This window comes from Emydura macquarii, unplaced genomic scaffold (genome assembly GCF_026122565.2).
Source record: "Emydura macquarii macquarii isolate MOO-44397 ecotype Brisbane River unplaced genomic scaffold, CSIRO-AGI_Emac_v2 contig_3692, whole genome shotgun sequence".
Lineage (NCBI taxonomy): Eukaryota > Metazoa > Chordata > Testudines > Chelidae > Emydura > Emydura macquarii.
In genome coordinates this window covers 7570353-7585971 of record NW_027133829.1, presented here as the reverse complement: position 1 = coordinate 7585971, position 15619 = coordinate 7570353, and positions in this window count along the sequence as shown.

Here is a 15619-nt window from a genome sequence, read left to right as displayed (position 1 = left end):
CACAGAACTGGATGGGCATGGCGTCCGTGCCTAAGGTACCTGTTGCCTCAAGCCCATCTTTCACGACACAGACTGTGGAAGAGTGATGTGTGTGTGTGTGTAATGGGAAGGAGTTAGGTTCAGCTGCCCAATGCAAGTTGCTCTCTCTTGACAATGCAGTTTCCAGTTAAGATGCAGGTATCCAGGTCTAAAAACTATGGGGTTTCATAGTGCAAGTCTCACGGGAAAGGAATGTGTCAGACCTGGAAGCGTTTGAATTTATGAACCCACCCACAAGGAGGTAATAACGGAAGAGAAAATACAGCTACCGATTTTTTTAATTTGTGCTGCATCCTCTTGGGATAACTAGAGACACATGGCTCTAACCCTTGCTCCATGCTGTCTTGCAGTGTTCTTTCACTTTGTTTCAGGCCTTTAATCTCAACAAATGTGCAGGCCTGGCCTGCTGCAGTCAATAGTAGCAGTGCCAGAAACCACACTGTGCCCACGGTGTGGCCTGGTTTTGTCTCTAGAATGCAAAACTGCATGTTCACAGGTGTGACGTTTAATGACGTGAGCAGTGCTGGTTCTGCCAAAGGGGCTGGGCTTCACTCTAACTTCATTGTGAGATGGAAGGAGTGGAATGTGAGCTGCGCTTGGTTTACATAGAACAACGCTTCACAATACAGGTACCATGGAATCCACCTCCAGAGCTGAATTAGGCATACTAGCAGGGCAGCAATACCGGCTGGCCTTCATTTGGAGAAAACAGCCTAGTACCCAGTAGAGACCAAAGGCACTTTCTCACCTACCTTTTCCTGCTCTCCCAAACTGGAGCAAAAGGGGGGGCAATTCTGCACTGGATTTTTGCCATTACCTTCAGAAAAGCTGGGTGAATGAATTACAGTGAGCTATTCCTTAGCATGTTAACCTGAGCCCTGTTCCCTCTGTCACTAGGTATGGGTGGAGTGGAATAGCAGCAGTGGCCCTAGCTCCAGGGTGATCTGCGGTGAGACTTCCTAGGGAAGTCTCTGAGCATGACTAACTAATCCAGTTTTAGAGGTGTTTGGTGGAGAGGAACCAGCCCCATATTTCCAAGCAATTCAACTTCCTTACAGCAGTGACTTGCTTTAACCAGATTCATCCTAGGACTGGCCTAGCCCCTGGTCTTAGTGCAGCTGCTGTTGTGCTGTATATTATATTAGCACCTCTAGAGTTGTGCATGTGTAAAGAACGGCATGATTATCATTTCCACCAGAGCTGGCAGAGGCAAGCCATCCCCATTTCACAGGTGGCGGAAACTAAGGTACAGAGAAACCAAATGACTAGCAGTGGAAGGTCAGGGGAGAGATTAGCATTCCGGCACTCCTGGCTCCCAATCTTGTGCCCTTACAGATGGGCAGGTAGAAAACCAGTTTCCATCTCCTCACCAATGCTCAAACTCTTGCACATTAAACACCAGCAATGTTAGTTCATCTACCGTAGAGAGGTTCCTGGGGGGGTCCTCTGCAGGCGTGATTAATAGCAGCTGGCTTCTCAGAGGGAAGCTATATGCTGCGCTTGTAGTGAAATAGGTAATCTGTCACATTGTCATTTATCTCTGGCTTCTGTGATCCTCTGCCTTGTAACAGCCTGTGACCCGGCTGTGCCTAGGGTAGCCACCTGAGAATGCCAAGGTCAGGGTAAGCTGTAAAAGGTGAGCAGATTCTCCCAACACGGGTGGGTGACACTGAAGTCAGACTTCCCAACCAGCCACAAACTGTGCTTCTGATTCCCTACACTGGTTATTAAGAAGCCAAAATAAAAATATACACACAGCCCCCTTTACTGCATTTCAGTCTCTGGCTTCCAGTCAGCCACTAGGTCCAGTAAAGAGATCAGTTATTTAAACTCCATGCTCTTTACCAAAAAGGTTTCTCCTGACCCCAAAGGGTCAGCCACAGTACCAGATCAATACAAGTTTGGAACTTACCCAAAATACCACGCTGCCAGCCAATCCTTTAGCAACTAAAACTAAAGGTTTTTTATAAAAAGAAAGAAACAAGCTATAAGAGAAGTGTTAAAGGATTAAAGCAATCAGACATATACAATTGATTTGAAAGTCCATATATATCAGGTTTCTAATAGAATGGTGGAGTTTGCAGGCTTGTATAGTCCCTCTGGTGTACATGCAGTACCTGGATGGGTCTCAGTCCTTTGTTTCACAGCTTCAGGTCAGTTGTAGATGAGTTGATCCAGAGGTAGGTAGGTGACTGAAGACAAAATGGATGTGGTGCAGCTGCCTTTTATGTCCTTTGTCCTTTGCCATGCTGCTTGTGGAACTTTACAGGAATAAGATGGAGTCAGGGTCACATGAGTGACTGGTGACTCATCAGGTATATCCCTGGCTTCTCCCCCTGGCCCATTGTACCCGTGAGTTTCCTTGATGGGCCATTAAGCAGGCGTTTGTGCTTCAGCCATTCTGTCTGGGGCATCGCCCAGACACAGCACAATTTGAAATACAGATATATCAACCATATCCAAACTTCCATTACACACATAACACATGAACATAAACATCATCATCTTAGCACATGACAGCCTTTCTAGTGAATCCAGCCAGCGTGACACGCCCCTTCCCCCAAACTGCAGCCTCAGATGGTGCTGGTAAAATGTGTCGTCTTTGCAAGATCAACTTCACCAATGCTGCTTTAACAAACCAACCCCAAACGGAGTTACATAAAATAAACTGGAGCGATTAAGCCAAAACAAGCAGTGCATCAAATCTTTGGAGGGCCAAAAGCAGTGAGACAATTTGTCAGAGGTGTAGGGCAGTTTCTGTGGGTGCCACCACCTGGCAGTCAGCTGTCATGGTGTCCAAGTGAATCACTGTTTCGCTGGCATCCCACGCCGGCTGTCCCAGGGCTGCTCCAGAGGAGAAGTCTTACTGCTTTTCCCTAGGGTGTTCTACCCTGACACATTGCAACTTTCACCTTTGTGGACCAGTGTGAGAGGAGCCAGGCGTGATGGTGTAAGTCACAGGGTGGAAAGTGGATGTGACATGCAGAAGGGTGTGGTGGGAGTAACTAGCAGAGTCCCTTCTGCCAGTAGTTTCCTCTGACACCTACGCACACGCTCCCTCTACCACGTAACCTCCATCCCTTTAGAGCTTGGCAGATGCATAGATGCATGCAGCAGAACAGTCATTTGGATGAGACGGTTTATGCTACTATCTAGTCTTATCTAAATCAGACATAGGGTGGTTTTTTTCTTCCTCTGGAGTTTCCCTTTTTTTCTGTGTGTTTTTTAAACACAGCTTGTGATGCCTGGGAAAAAAAGTGCTACCTAAACTGCTGCATTGTCCCCTCGAACAATTTTAAGAGGTCTCAGTCCCAGTCTAATGAAACAGACCCTTAGCAAGCCTTGCAATTAGCGCTCCATTTTCCTTTCTGGCAGGGCAGCTTTTCTGCTTACACAGAGCTTCCCCACTAGCCCGCTGTCAACTGTAAGTGGAAAACGCTGGGTTTTCCAAAGTAAGCATGACATCCGAGAAACCCATGGCTGCTGCCCCGCTGGGAACAGGCCCTGGCTGCTACTCTGCTTCTGATCTCAAGTGTCATGGTGCCAAATGGGAGCATCTCTGCCAAGCCAGTTGTCCAAATAACCTTCCCCTACCATTCAAACACCAGCTCCTGTTAAAAACTGGTCAGGTGTTCTCCGACATCAAGAAACTTGAAAACTAAAGGCCTTGACTTTTGCCTAGCTTAATCGCAGGGTTGGTTATTTTTAGCACTGTAAAATCTCCTTTGTCTCCTGCCCTAGGACATTGTTGGAAGGGATTAGCGTATGCTGGAGATGGGCAAAGACAGCAGGCTAAGCCTCTGCTCCTTAGCACACGCTGGAGTCTGCAGCTGTGTCTAAAAGCACCGCCACACCAGCGCATTTGGGCGTGGATGGGACTTGAGTGAACTCTGCAGTGACGATGAGCCCTGGCTGTGAAGCTGCAGTTCTAGGTGCAACTTCGTAAAGGTTCGAGGGACGCAATAAAGCACAAGAATCCAGCCTGGAGAAGACAGAACAGAATAAATCACCGAGCTACGCAGGGCTCTGATGGCACCTACACTTGCTCATGTGCTTTTCTAGCCCTTTGCTGGGGCCCAAAGAGTTCCTGCAGAATTTGTGCAGACCAACATTTTCCAAACTGGGTACCTCACGTTAGGCACCTGAATACATATTGAGGCATTTAAGTGGCCTGCTTTTTTCAGAGGTGCTGAGTAGCTGCCACTTCCACTGAAGTTGCAGTCTTAATGTGGGAAGTCCGTCAGAGCTACAGCACTGCACCTCTGAAAATCAGGCTGGTTATTCGGGCACTTCAATCTGCATTTCAGCACCTGTGTTTGCAAGAGAAGCTTCTGAACACAAGTAGTCAGAGGGCTATCTTACAGCCTGGAAAAGATTTGTGAATGGCCTCCTTTTTTCATTGTGATGTTAACCCTGAAATGTAATGATGGCAGCTTACGTATCAGTATGAACTACTTCACTGCTGAGCCTTTTAGCGGACAAGCCAGCTGTTCTTGGCTTATACGAGGACCTTGAGTAAAACATCACTTTCCCTTTTTACTTCCTCACCCCATCTTGTTCGGTGTTTGGGTGTGTATATATATAGCAGGAATGTAAGTGAGGTGACACAACTTTAATATTTGTTGTGTTGTAGTTTGAACGTGTAAGGAATTCTCGCTGGACTATAGCATGACCTGGTGGATGCTTTGTTGTAGCAAAGACAGACTTAGTGCATCGGAATGCCCATTGCTTCAGTCACTTAAAAGTAGGCAAAGCCCTCATGAAACGTAGCGCAGGGAACAAAGCTGTTCATAGAACCTACGAACACTACATGTTACAGTTTAGGACAGGAAGTGTAGAATTGCAGGGGGCAATTAGAGAAGCAGAATGACATGAGTTGGGATTTTGAGCAGCCTACCCGTTAGGGTTAACACTCTTAAAAATGAGACAATGTCATCTTGAATGACCAAAAGTACCCAGGATCCCTAGTTTGTCTCATCTGAGCAACTGTATCTTTAATTCAGAAGGAAGCGTACCACATCTTAAATTACCCCTGCCACTTCCTGTTGCATTGATTAATTTGTCAGAGGCTTTCCAGCCGGTTATAGATCTAGCCTAAATTTGAGACGTTGGGTAAAAGTGTAGGATGCTAGACTTTTAAAAAACAAAACAAAACACTGAAGGAAAACTGCATTATTTTGCTGAGGGTGGCAGCATGGAAAGCTGATGGGGCAAGTTCTTTTTTCGGTGCACAAACAGCACAATCCATTTTATTGGAAGTGAAGTTCTGTTTTGAAAAAGGGCTTGTAAAACGGGCAGCCGTGGCTAGGTGTACAATTTAAAGATTTTTGTATGTGGCCTGGGCTCTGAGAGTCAAGCTGGGTTCACACATTACCAATGATAAAGACTCAGCACCTGGAACCTGTTTAGCAACGCTGTTGGCAGTGTGCAAGCCTGAACAGAATCCAGCTTCCCATCCCAGAGTTGCATTAGCTCCACCACTGTAATAGGCATGACAACGTAGGTGCCAGTTTTGCCATGCAATGTGTGGAGCACCCTGGACTTTAGGGGGACACTGTGAGGACATAAGAGTCCAGAGGTGTGTGTTTGTACAGCACCAGCACTATAATGTTCTGCTCCATGACCAGAGCTGTTAGGGCACTACTGCAAAAGAAATAATCATAATGTGATAGCAGGATGGGGCTTTATTTTAGTTACTACAGTAAACAGCTAAGACTGTTCACACAGAGAGAACAAAGCTGCCATGTTTATATCATTTATAGATGCCACGTTTATAGTCACATAAGAAAATGTTTCTATGCTTTTTAATCACAGGCAAATGGTATTTGAAGGCAGGTGCCAATACACAATCAGTGAGCCGGGCCGGGTGAAAGCCCGGTGGCGAGTTTCCAGCGGGCTTTAGGAATTGTTTAAGTGAAGGAAAAAACTCTTTTTAATTTTTAAATATTCACCATTGTTTACGTATTAGCCTTCAGGCTTTTTAAAGCTATTATTATTAAAGCAGGTTGGAAACTGGTTTGCACTGACCTAAGCGTGCTGGGAATGTAATGCAACTGCTGCCAGTCTACTGCTGGGAAATGATGGGAGGTGCTGCCTCAGGAAGCTAACCTAGTGGGTTAAGGGCCCTACCAGAGACCAGTGTGCAAAAAGGCAAGTGATTAAGGCCAGACATCAGTAACTAAGAGGTACGTTTGTGTTATTTGAACAGAGAGACACTCTGCATTTTAGTTTCCTGGCTCTGTGGTGTACCATTATAAACATGCTGGTTCAACAAAAAAAAATCAATGAACTATACTGCCCTATAATTTACCATTAAACATCAGCCACTTCTCTAAATCCACAGGCAGACAGCTAGGGTCCTGGACCCATTATGGCTGGCAGAGGAACTGTGGCCTTAGGCACAGACTTCTGAATGTCAGCGGGGACCAGGAGACACGTCTGAGACGTCTAAAGGAAAGAAACAGCAATCTGGAAGAGACTTGAGTCTCTCTCTTCCCGCTGAAGTGGTGCAAAGGACGCCTGGCTCCAGGCTGGTTGAAATTGGCAGTGTAGAAGGCAAACTCCTTACCACCGGGAAGTTTAAACAGCTGCAGTCGGGTGGGGACCGGGGGGTGTACAACCAGGAGGATTAGCACCTCTGTCACTTCGGCCTTATCTACAGTGTGGGCACTACAGCGGCATAGCTGACACACCACAGCTATGCCGCTATAACCTCAGAGCGTAGCTATGCCCTGCAGCGACAGAAGGGTGTTTTATTCCGGCAGCCTAGCCACATCTAGGTCAGCATAGCGCTGGCGCTCAGAGGGGTGTGAATTTTTCATTTCTCTGCGCAACGGAGCTATGCTGATCTAAATTTTTAGTGGAGACCAGGCCTTAGTCTTAAGCCGTGTCTACGTTCTGGAGGTCATACTGGCATAGCTATGTCAGTGTAGCTACGCTGGCATAACGCCATAGCCTAGACACAGCCTACGCCGCTGGGAAGGGTTTGTCCATCGGTGTGGGAACACCACCGCCCCAGACAAAGTTAGCTACATCAGCGGTCGACATAGCTGCAGCTGATGCTTAGGGCAGCACACTTACGTTGGCTGGGGTGTAGTGCGGTCACACTTCTGACCGCCACACCTATTTCAGCCTAATTTTTAAGTGTAGGCCCAGCCTTAGTTTCCCTCCGATCTACAATAGTTCGACTCAGGCAGCTAGAGTGTGTGATTGCTCTTGATAGAGGCAAAAAGATGCACAAAACACTCTGTCCTTCTGCCTGCGTAACAGGGTAATAATGGAAAGCTTAGGGGAGGATGAGTACTTAAAATTAGCAAGACAAGGAGCAGGGGGACAGGTTCTGCTCTCAGCCACCCTAATAGCCGTACCCCCTCGAGTGAAGCCACTGGAGCTGCACTGATGTAGCAGAGCAGAATCTGGCTCTCAGAGTTCAGGGCTGTTTTATTTAAGGCCCATTGTTCCGAAGCGAGGGGTGAGGCATGGGAGGACGTAGGGTAAGTACGTGGCGGCAGCAATGAGAAATCAATTCAGGGAGGCTGCCCTTAACCTCTGGTTATAATGATGCGTAGATCAGCAGAACGCCAACGTCTACAGCAAGACACTTTACTAAAGCCCCTTTTGAAGGGATTTTACAAGTGTTTTCCCCTTGTGCTTTCAGAAGAAACACCGAGGGGCTGGGCCTCCTGTTAAGAAAAGAACCAAGTTTCAAGGGCTGGGGCCCACACAAGCATCATTTAGGAGAACTCCAGACAACCACCCAAAGTGGCCGGCCCTGGGTATTGCTACTCTTGAGGGTAAATTAAAAAGCAAGAGGGAAAACACATCACAATCTCCTGCTCTGTCTTTTTAATGCATGTTGTTAGTGTAGATTTCCCTTCATTTAATGCCCTGAACTGCTAAGGGGGATGAAGTTGTCCACACCTGCTAACCAAGCATGCCCAGGCTGTGTGACATGATGTGAACAGAGGCATGTGTGAACAATGGTATTTTACCTGCCAGTCCTGCCCATCCCATTTCTGTGCTGTTATGGTATCCTATAAATGTTCCACCTAGATCAGCCGGGGCTACCGCTGGCACCACAGGAGCTTTTTACCTGCCGGACCTTCCCCATTAGGCAGAAGCAAAGCGGTGAAATTATTCAGGCTGGCTGAATCACGGCTGCCCATGGGTGAGGCTGGTGAGACTTAGTCACTCCACAATCCTAGGGCAGCGAGAGCTGATGTAAGTTTTGCACTCTCCCCTGCCACCTCACTATTTGCATACAGTTGTGTAACTGCATCTCTCCACTACTGCCAATGCTCAGCTGCAAGGGGGTACTGTAACCAAACAGGCTGGCACCTGTTTCTTCTAAGTGGCTTATTAATGTAATGCAATTAGGTAGGATTTTCCCTCCTGAAGTACTTTGCTAACCTTATATACAGAAATCATTTAACTGGTCACCTAGTGAGATGCAGCCACCTCTGGGGTGGAACATGACAGCTGTTTAACAGGGCAACACTACACACCACTTCAGGACAGGAAATGAAAACACACATTGCATATGCACACCTGAAATAGAGTTTTCCCTTTGCCATTTGTAGTCACCTTATTTTCTGATGCACGGGTCCAAGGTATAATCTGGGACACCAGGCACGCACATAGCAACAGAAAATCCTCTTCTCTTATAGCTCTCCCACTATGAATGAAGCTGGTGGAAAAACACCATCCGTTCATGGAAATGGAATGATCCAAGATGGGAAAAAGCATGCAACCCAGCTGAGGAGGCTGCATTTCCTGGAGTCTGTGGGTAACAAACCATTTAAAGGGGAGGTCTCATTAGTCATCTCTGCAGTAGTTATAGCCCAGCCATGAGACACTGGGAGCAGGAGAAGGAGGAAAAAAGAACCAAAACATCCAAAATTAGCTGATAGGAACAACTGACGGTTAAAACATCATTTCTTAAAGCCGTCTTCCATGCAGCTCCGCATATGTGAAACAGGCTGTAGAGTCACACCCTGGTTTGCCAAGCACTAAGGTGATATTCCCAGCTCAGGCAGACATACTCACACTAGCTCTGAGCGAACTGGAACGTAGCCACAGCAGCACGAGCTCTGAGCCAGACTAGTCACCCCACGTGCACTCCTAGGCTCTCTGACAAGCACATAGTGGGGGCAGTTACCCTGTCCCACTACCGATGCTGCTGTAGCTACACTATTTTTAGCACACAAGCTCAATGAGTGCTAGGGCGAGTACGTCTCCCTGAGCTGGAAATCGCACCCCTAGATCCAAGTGCAGACAAACCCTTAGTGATGCATCTGTACTTTCTGCCCTCCCCTACTCAAAACCTGCACCCCAATCCTCCCCACCAAAAAGTGCTTTCAATAAGAATATGGTCCATCCCTTCCCATAAAAAAAACCCTCAGAGGTTTGATGCATGCCTCAACTTTACCGGTCACTTACTGCTTTTGGTTGTAGTCTTTTCCCTTGTCTATTTAGACTTTAAACCCTTTAGGGCACTGGCTCGTCTTACTCATAATAGCTAAGGCAGAGGGATTATTTAGCCACCGCTAGCTGTGGGAAGACAACTCTGATTATACAGCGCGTCTGCATAACCATAAGGCTTGGTGATGGTAAATTCCTCTTCACAGGGCTCACTTAGCGTGGTCAGACTGCACAGCCGGGTTTGCATAGTGGTTCATAATCTCTTATAATCAGAACCATACCCAACCTGGATTCCTTAGGAAGTCAGTGGGTTGATCAATTGGAATGTGAGATCAGGATCCCTTTGTACACGAACACCCCCTTCAAAAATCCTAACTTCTCTGCTGTACAGAGGGAGCCCCTTACAATGTGAGCCTTGGAAAGCTGCAGCAGCCTGACCTGATATCGTAATGCTTTCATGGCCCCGAAGGGGGGTTTAGATGCTGGGAATGTCTCACTGGCAGCACAGAAGAGGAATAATAGCAGGGATCACGGGCAGCTGCAGCTGCCAATGCATCGTGCTCCCTCAGGGGCATAGGAACAATCTCAGAGCAGCCCTGCCCAGTGCATGTCAGGTTGGCAAGTGGGAGTTATGTGATGTTAAATAGCCATTAAAACTTTCTGTATCAGCAGTTTGGGGCCAGGAATATTTTCCTCCAGTAGCTGTGAAAAATAAAGTTGCTTTAGCTTTGGGCAGAGGGTGGGGGCACGAGATTGGACTGTTAAAAGTAACCCAACAAACATGCTTACATACTCCCCAGAGGTATTTAGGGAGACTAAATAACTGCTCGTGTTCAAACTGTAAATGACTTGAATGACAGGCTACTCCAGGCCCAGCTGATTTCAGTTTATTGTACGGGGAGGGAGATGTTAAGGCTCACGGGGGAATGTCTGAGGTCTCCGATGGAAGTTTTGTCTGCCGTCAGAGTTTGTGTATTATTTCAGTACCTGAACTGGTGTAATTGCTGACTCAAAGGCCAGGTGGTTAGCAGAGGCATAGGGGCTGCTTCACTGGAGAAGTCACTCAGGTTATCTGCACTTTGTTACTTTTCTCGCTTGAGAACAGCCGTAACTGCAAATTTACACTCAGGCTGCTGCGTCCGTCCTGGCGCTGCACTCACTCATGCATGGCATTGAGACCGCAGGGGGCATATTCTGTGTGTCTTGGCGCCGCCGTAAACTGATCTGCCCTATGAGTTTCTTCACAGTGAGTTGTGGGAGAACTGGTCTGTTCTTTCTTAGCGCAGGAGGGGGTGGGTAGGGGTAATTGTGGGGAGGCGGCCGAGGATTAGCAGCACACAAGTGGAGCTAACCTGAGCCTGCACTGCAAAATGGCCTCTTGTGTTCGTAGCTGATGAGTTGTACTAACTCATCGGCTGTAGCCTATACCTTCCGACAGGCCGGCCAACTCCAGGTAAAAGCACCAATGCATTTGAGTGGAGGGCTTTTGGGTGTGGACAGCACGAGAGTTAGGGACAATCGCTGAATTAACTTTGCTATGAAGACAAGCCCATGGAGTCAAGATCTCTAGGGTGAAATCCTGGACCCCATTAAGTCAATTGCAAAACTCCCATTGTCTTCAGGGGGGGGCAGGATTTCACATTTAGTGTCCAAACTCTTACTAAACAAAATAAGTGTCAGGAACATGCATCAGTGGCTCAAGCTTGTGTGTTAAGGTCAGAATTTTCTAAGGAGCCAATGGGAATCAGTTGCCCCAATCCTACTGGCATTCAGTGGGAGTCGGTGGCTTAATTCACAGTTGGGCTCCAGTGAAATAAGTTTCAATCTTACCTCCCATGCCTACGTGACCACCTTAGACGTACGGATTCAGTGCAGGGTTCAAAGGCATCTGGCTGGTTCCGATTTCTTCCTGCACCTCTCAGCGTTCCCGACGGTCTATTCCTAGCGCTCTGAAAAATGCGGAGTATTTTGTACAGCAAAAGTTAGGATTTGTCTCTCCCCAGTGAGATTGTTCTACGGTGGTTAAAAACAAAAGTGCTGAGCTGCTCATTTCTTCCAGGCAGCAGTGTTTTTTTAGTTTAAACATTTAGCTACTTAAAAAACCCCTGAAGTTCAAAATTGGTTATTTTACAAGTCTCCTTGTGGGAGTCATTACCCAACAAGCTGGTTCTAGGACATGTGAGGGTTGTTTGCTGGAGGGAAGACAGACTGTGCCGGCCCCTCTGCACAGCAGCCCCCGAGCAGCTGGAGTCAGCAAACGCATTCAGCTCTGCAAGAAGATTGCTGGGCTGCTGCACACCCCAAAGAACGACCACGCCGAGGAGTTTCCTGCACCGTTGCTGCTCAGGGGGAGATGGGGCTAGCGATGGGTGGTCTCTGCTGTATCTTCACAGCAGCACCACCTGCTAAGGAGAGCCCCCTTCTGGGAGAGACCTGGGAGCTGAGGCCAAGATTGAGGAGAAGGATGACCCAGTGGGTAGACCATTAGCCTAGAAGTTGAACTGGCTCTGCCACAGACATTCTATATGTCCTTGGGTAAGTCACCTGAGGTCGGATCTGCCAAGGCACTTAGGTTTTCTGATGCCTAATTTTTAAGTGCCTAGAACAAGACTCTGATCCGCAAAGCCTGAATTAGGTGCTAAACTCCTATACCAGCCCCAGTTCTGCCTCCAGCTCTGTCTTCAGCTCTATTGCTGAGCCAACTGTGCAACTGGTCTGTACAATGAACAGGTAGAGAAAGGCACCTTAGACAGCAATGCACACAGCCAACCCGCTAGCCGGGCAGCTGCCCGAGGTAGCCAATGGGAGAGGCCACCGAGACAGGGGTGTCCTAAGCCCAGAACCTTTCTAAGAGTTTGGCACCCAAGTGTGGGTGGCAGGGAAGTGCCAGTCTCTGCTTGTGGTTCACGAACTGGGGAAAGAGAGGCCATCAGCTGCCTAAGTCATGGCTGGAGCCCACTCCAGGAGGCGTGGTCAGACAGGAGGACTTCCCTTGTGAGCTGTAGCCTAGTAGTTAGGTGCTCAGAGTGGGAAACTCCTGGTTCAAGTCTCTTCCCACCAGCTTGACGAGGATAAGGAATTCAGCCCTAACCCCTAGCACGCCTACGGGATTGGGCCCAGCACACAATGTAGGCAGCTGCATGCTCATCTTCCCTGGTTTGTGGTTCAGTGTAGGGCTTCGGCAGGTGCCAGGCAGCTAGAGTAAAGCAGCGGGGCACCTTCTCAGGGGCAGACACACAGGCGCCGAGTGAGTTCAGGCACCTACAGAGCAGAGCAGTTTTGTAGATTGCAGCAGGGCCGAAAATTGGAATGTAGGTGACTAAATCCAAGATTTTAGCACCTAAGTACCTCTGTGGATCTTACCCTTAGTCGCTCTGTGCCTCAGTTCCCCCTCTGTAACATAGGGACAATATTCTAACTGGCATAATAAGAGACTGGTCATTAAAAGTTAAACACAGAAACCATTCATTCTGCTGCACAGCAGAAGGGGACTAGAAGGAAGCTATTCCAAGCAAGTGGGGATACCAAATAACCCGAATAAATGTTGGGGAACTCTCTTGACAAGGATTTCAGCAAATTTAAGGAGTTTTATTTTCTTCAGACTAAGAATCACAAAACAGTACTTTTAGAACTTCATAAAAATCCTCATATCCATGTACCATTTTTAAATGGCCATTACCACAGCCATATATTTTACAAGCATCCAAATTACCAACATTTAACACACTCTTGAGTATTTCAGATGTTGTCAGTGTTCCATGTTACAGCAAATCTGTATGCGCAAACAAAACAGAATAATGGAACCAAGTTATGAATTCCAGGTTCATACTACTGCTCACGGACACATCAAAACCAGCGAGCACGTCCGCAGCACATCACCTCTGGGGACAGTGGTGTTAAATCCCGTCTGTATTCTCTCAGACCTTGAGGACTAACTGTTATTAGGAACGTAAGAATTGCCATACTGGTCACAACAGACGTTCATTTCGTTCAGTATCCTGCTTGCACAAGTGGTCAAGACCAGCTGTTTGAGGACAAACTAAGTTTTCTTCTAAGAGAGTTAGAAGTTGGCTTCTAGCTCAAAGCTGGACCCATTTCCTGATGCTATGCACCCATTCAAGATAGTCACTCATCATCTGGTGCAGAGAGGGTACATTTTCTGATCAAGACACTATATTCCCTTAAAAGAGCTGAAATATTTGGTTAAACCCAATTGGTTCAGGTGTGAGCCCAGCTGAAATCTCCCACATGCTGTTGGGTTCACATTACTGTTTGTTGTCATACATAGTGCCCGAGGGACACCTGAGAACAGGGCCACATTGTGCTAGGTGCTGTACATAGTAGGGTCAGAGGCCTGTCCTGGGGTTTGCTACTCGTTGCTGTGCTATCTGGGGGTTAGCTCATAGCCAGCCTGACACCCACTCCTTTGCTCTTTCACCCCATGGTGTCTCTCTCCCTGGAGGCAAGGTACTCCCTCTTCATCGCTCAAGCCCTCCCGCTACTCTAGGTTCCAGTCCAGGGACCCTGCAACTAGCAGCCCACGTCTGCACTGCCCCAAACGCTGCTGCCATTTCCTTGGGTTGCTTCCTACTTCACCTTTGTCAGGCGCCTTCTCCTCCCTCCTTTGGGTACGCCTGTCCCTTAGGCCCAGGATCCCAGGGCTTCTATTCTCTCCTGTAACTTCCTCCTGTCCCTCTCTAAGCCAAAGGAGGGATGAAAGCCCCCCCCTACTTTCTGCTTGCTGGTTTTAGAGCAGCTTCGCTTACCCCTTGTCCAGCTGGGCATCATCATCCATTGAAAGCTTTTCAGCACTGACGCGCCTCCAGCTACAGCCTGTCCCAGGGTTAACTGGTCCTTGCTGAGGTTTCTGGGCTGGTTTGTCTGCTCCTGTGGTTTCTTCAGAGGCTACCTTGCTCTCCCCTGGGATTTTTCTTCCCCAGGCCTGGCTTGGAAAGGGGGGGGCACTGCTTGAATCCTAGTGACCTGGGTGAGGGGTCACCCTTTCACATTTCTGGATGGAGAAGGGTGGCCCTAGCTGGGCCCCATGTTTTCCTTTCCCCAGTGCTTAATGTGATCTGAAGTGGGTGGGGAGGCAGGGTGTCTCACCACCCCACCTCTGCCCGTCCTGCCCTATGCCATTAACTGACCCCAAATGAACTATGTCCCCTGCAGACCTATCAGTTCTGCACTGCCTGGGGCTGTCAGCTGCCTCTCTCAGGGCAGGGGAGCAGAGGAACCGTCACATCATTCACCGGAGAGAAGAAGGGACCTGAGCGGCCCTGAGCTCCTGGCCTCTTTCTGCTCCCTCCTCTCTTCCCCAGGCGAAGGGTGTGGACTCCTTAAGGAAGAACCCTGCCGGCGGCTCTGCTGCCCAGCTTGCACCCTCAGCACCGCGGCTCCGTTCCTGCAGGAGAACTTTGTTTAGCCTAACCCTCGCTGGGTGCCCTGGCGGGCTGCAGCCCTCACTCAGCACCACGTGCTGCTCCCGGTCCCCGGCCACGGCCCACACTGACAGCCACCACCCCGTTTTAAAAGGGGCAGCTCCCATTTCTCTGATTACAGAATTATATTACTAAATCTAAACCCCCCGGTCCTCCTCCTAAAGCCACCTAGCCCAGGGACCTCTCGCCTCCTCTGCGGAGGTGAAACAGCAATTCAGGGAATTCTGCAGGGTGAGCTAGATTCTTCTCTGCTCTGCCGGTGACCTAAAGAAGAGCTCTCAAGCTTGTCTCTCTCAGCAACAGAAGTTGGTCCAGTAAAAGATATCCCCTTCCCCGCCTTGTCTCCCTGTAACATCCAGGGACTGACACGGCTCCACGCTGTGTCCTGCCGACGAGTGACAGCCCTGGTTCTCCTTTCTCTCTGCAGTGCAAGTAGCAAGTACCTGTCGGTCAGAAACCAAGGACCTCGTATAGGAAGGAGAATTCCCAAGAGCAGAGGGCGCAGCGGGCTGGCATTTAGGAGTTACACACTGGCAGCAGGTTAAAGATCACAAGCTCCGTGTGGCTAATCTCATCATTTTGGGCAAGAAATGTTTTTTCCCTTTGACTGGCTGTTGAAATTGCTTGGGCTTCCAGAAGCGGGCCAAGGAGTGGGCGACGGGGTGTTAAAATTGAATAAGATTAACCAAATACTAACCTTACACACACCTCCGCTGCCA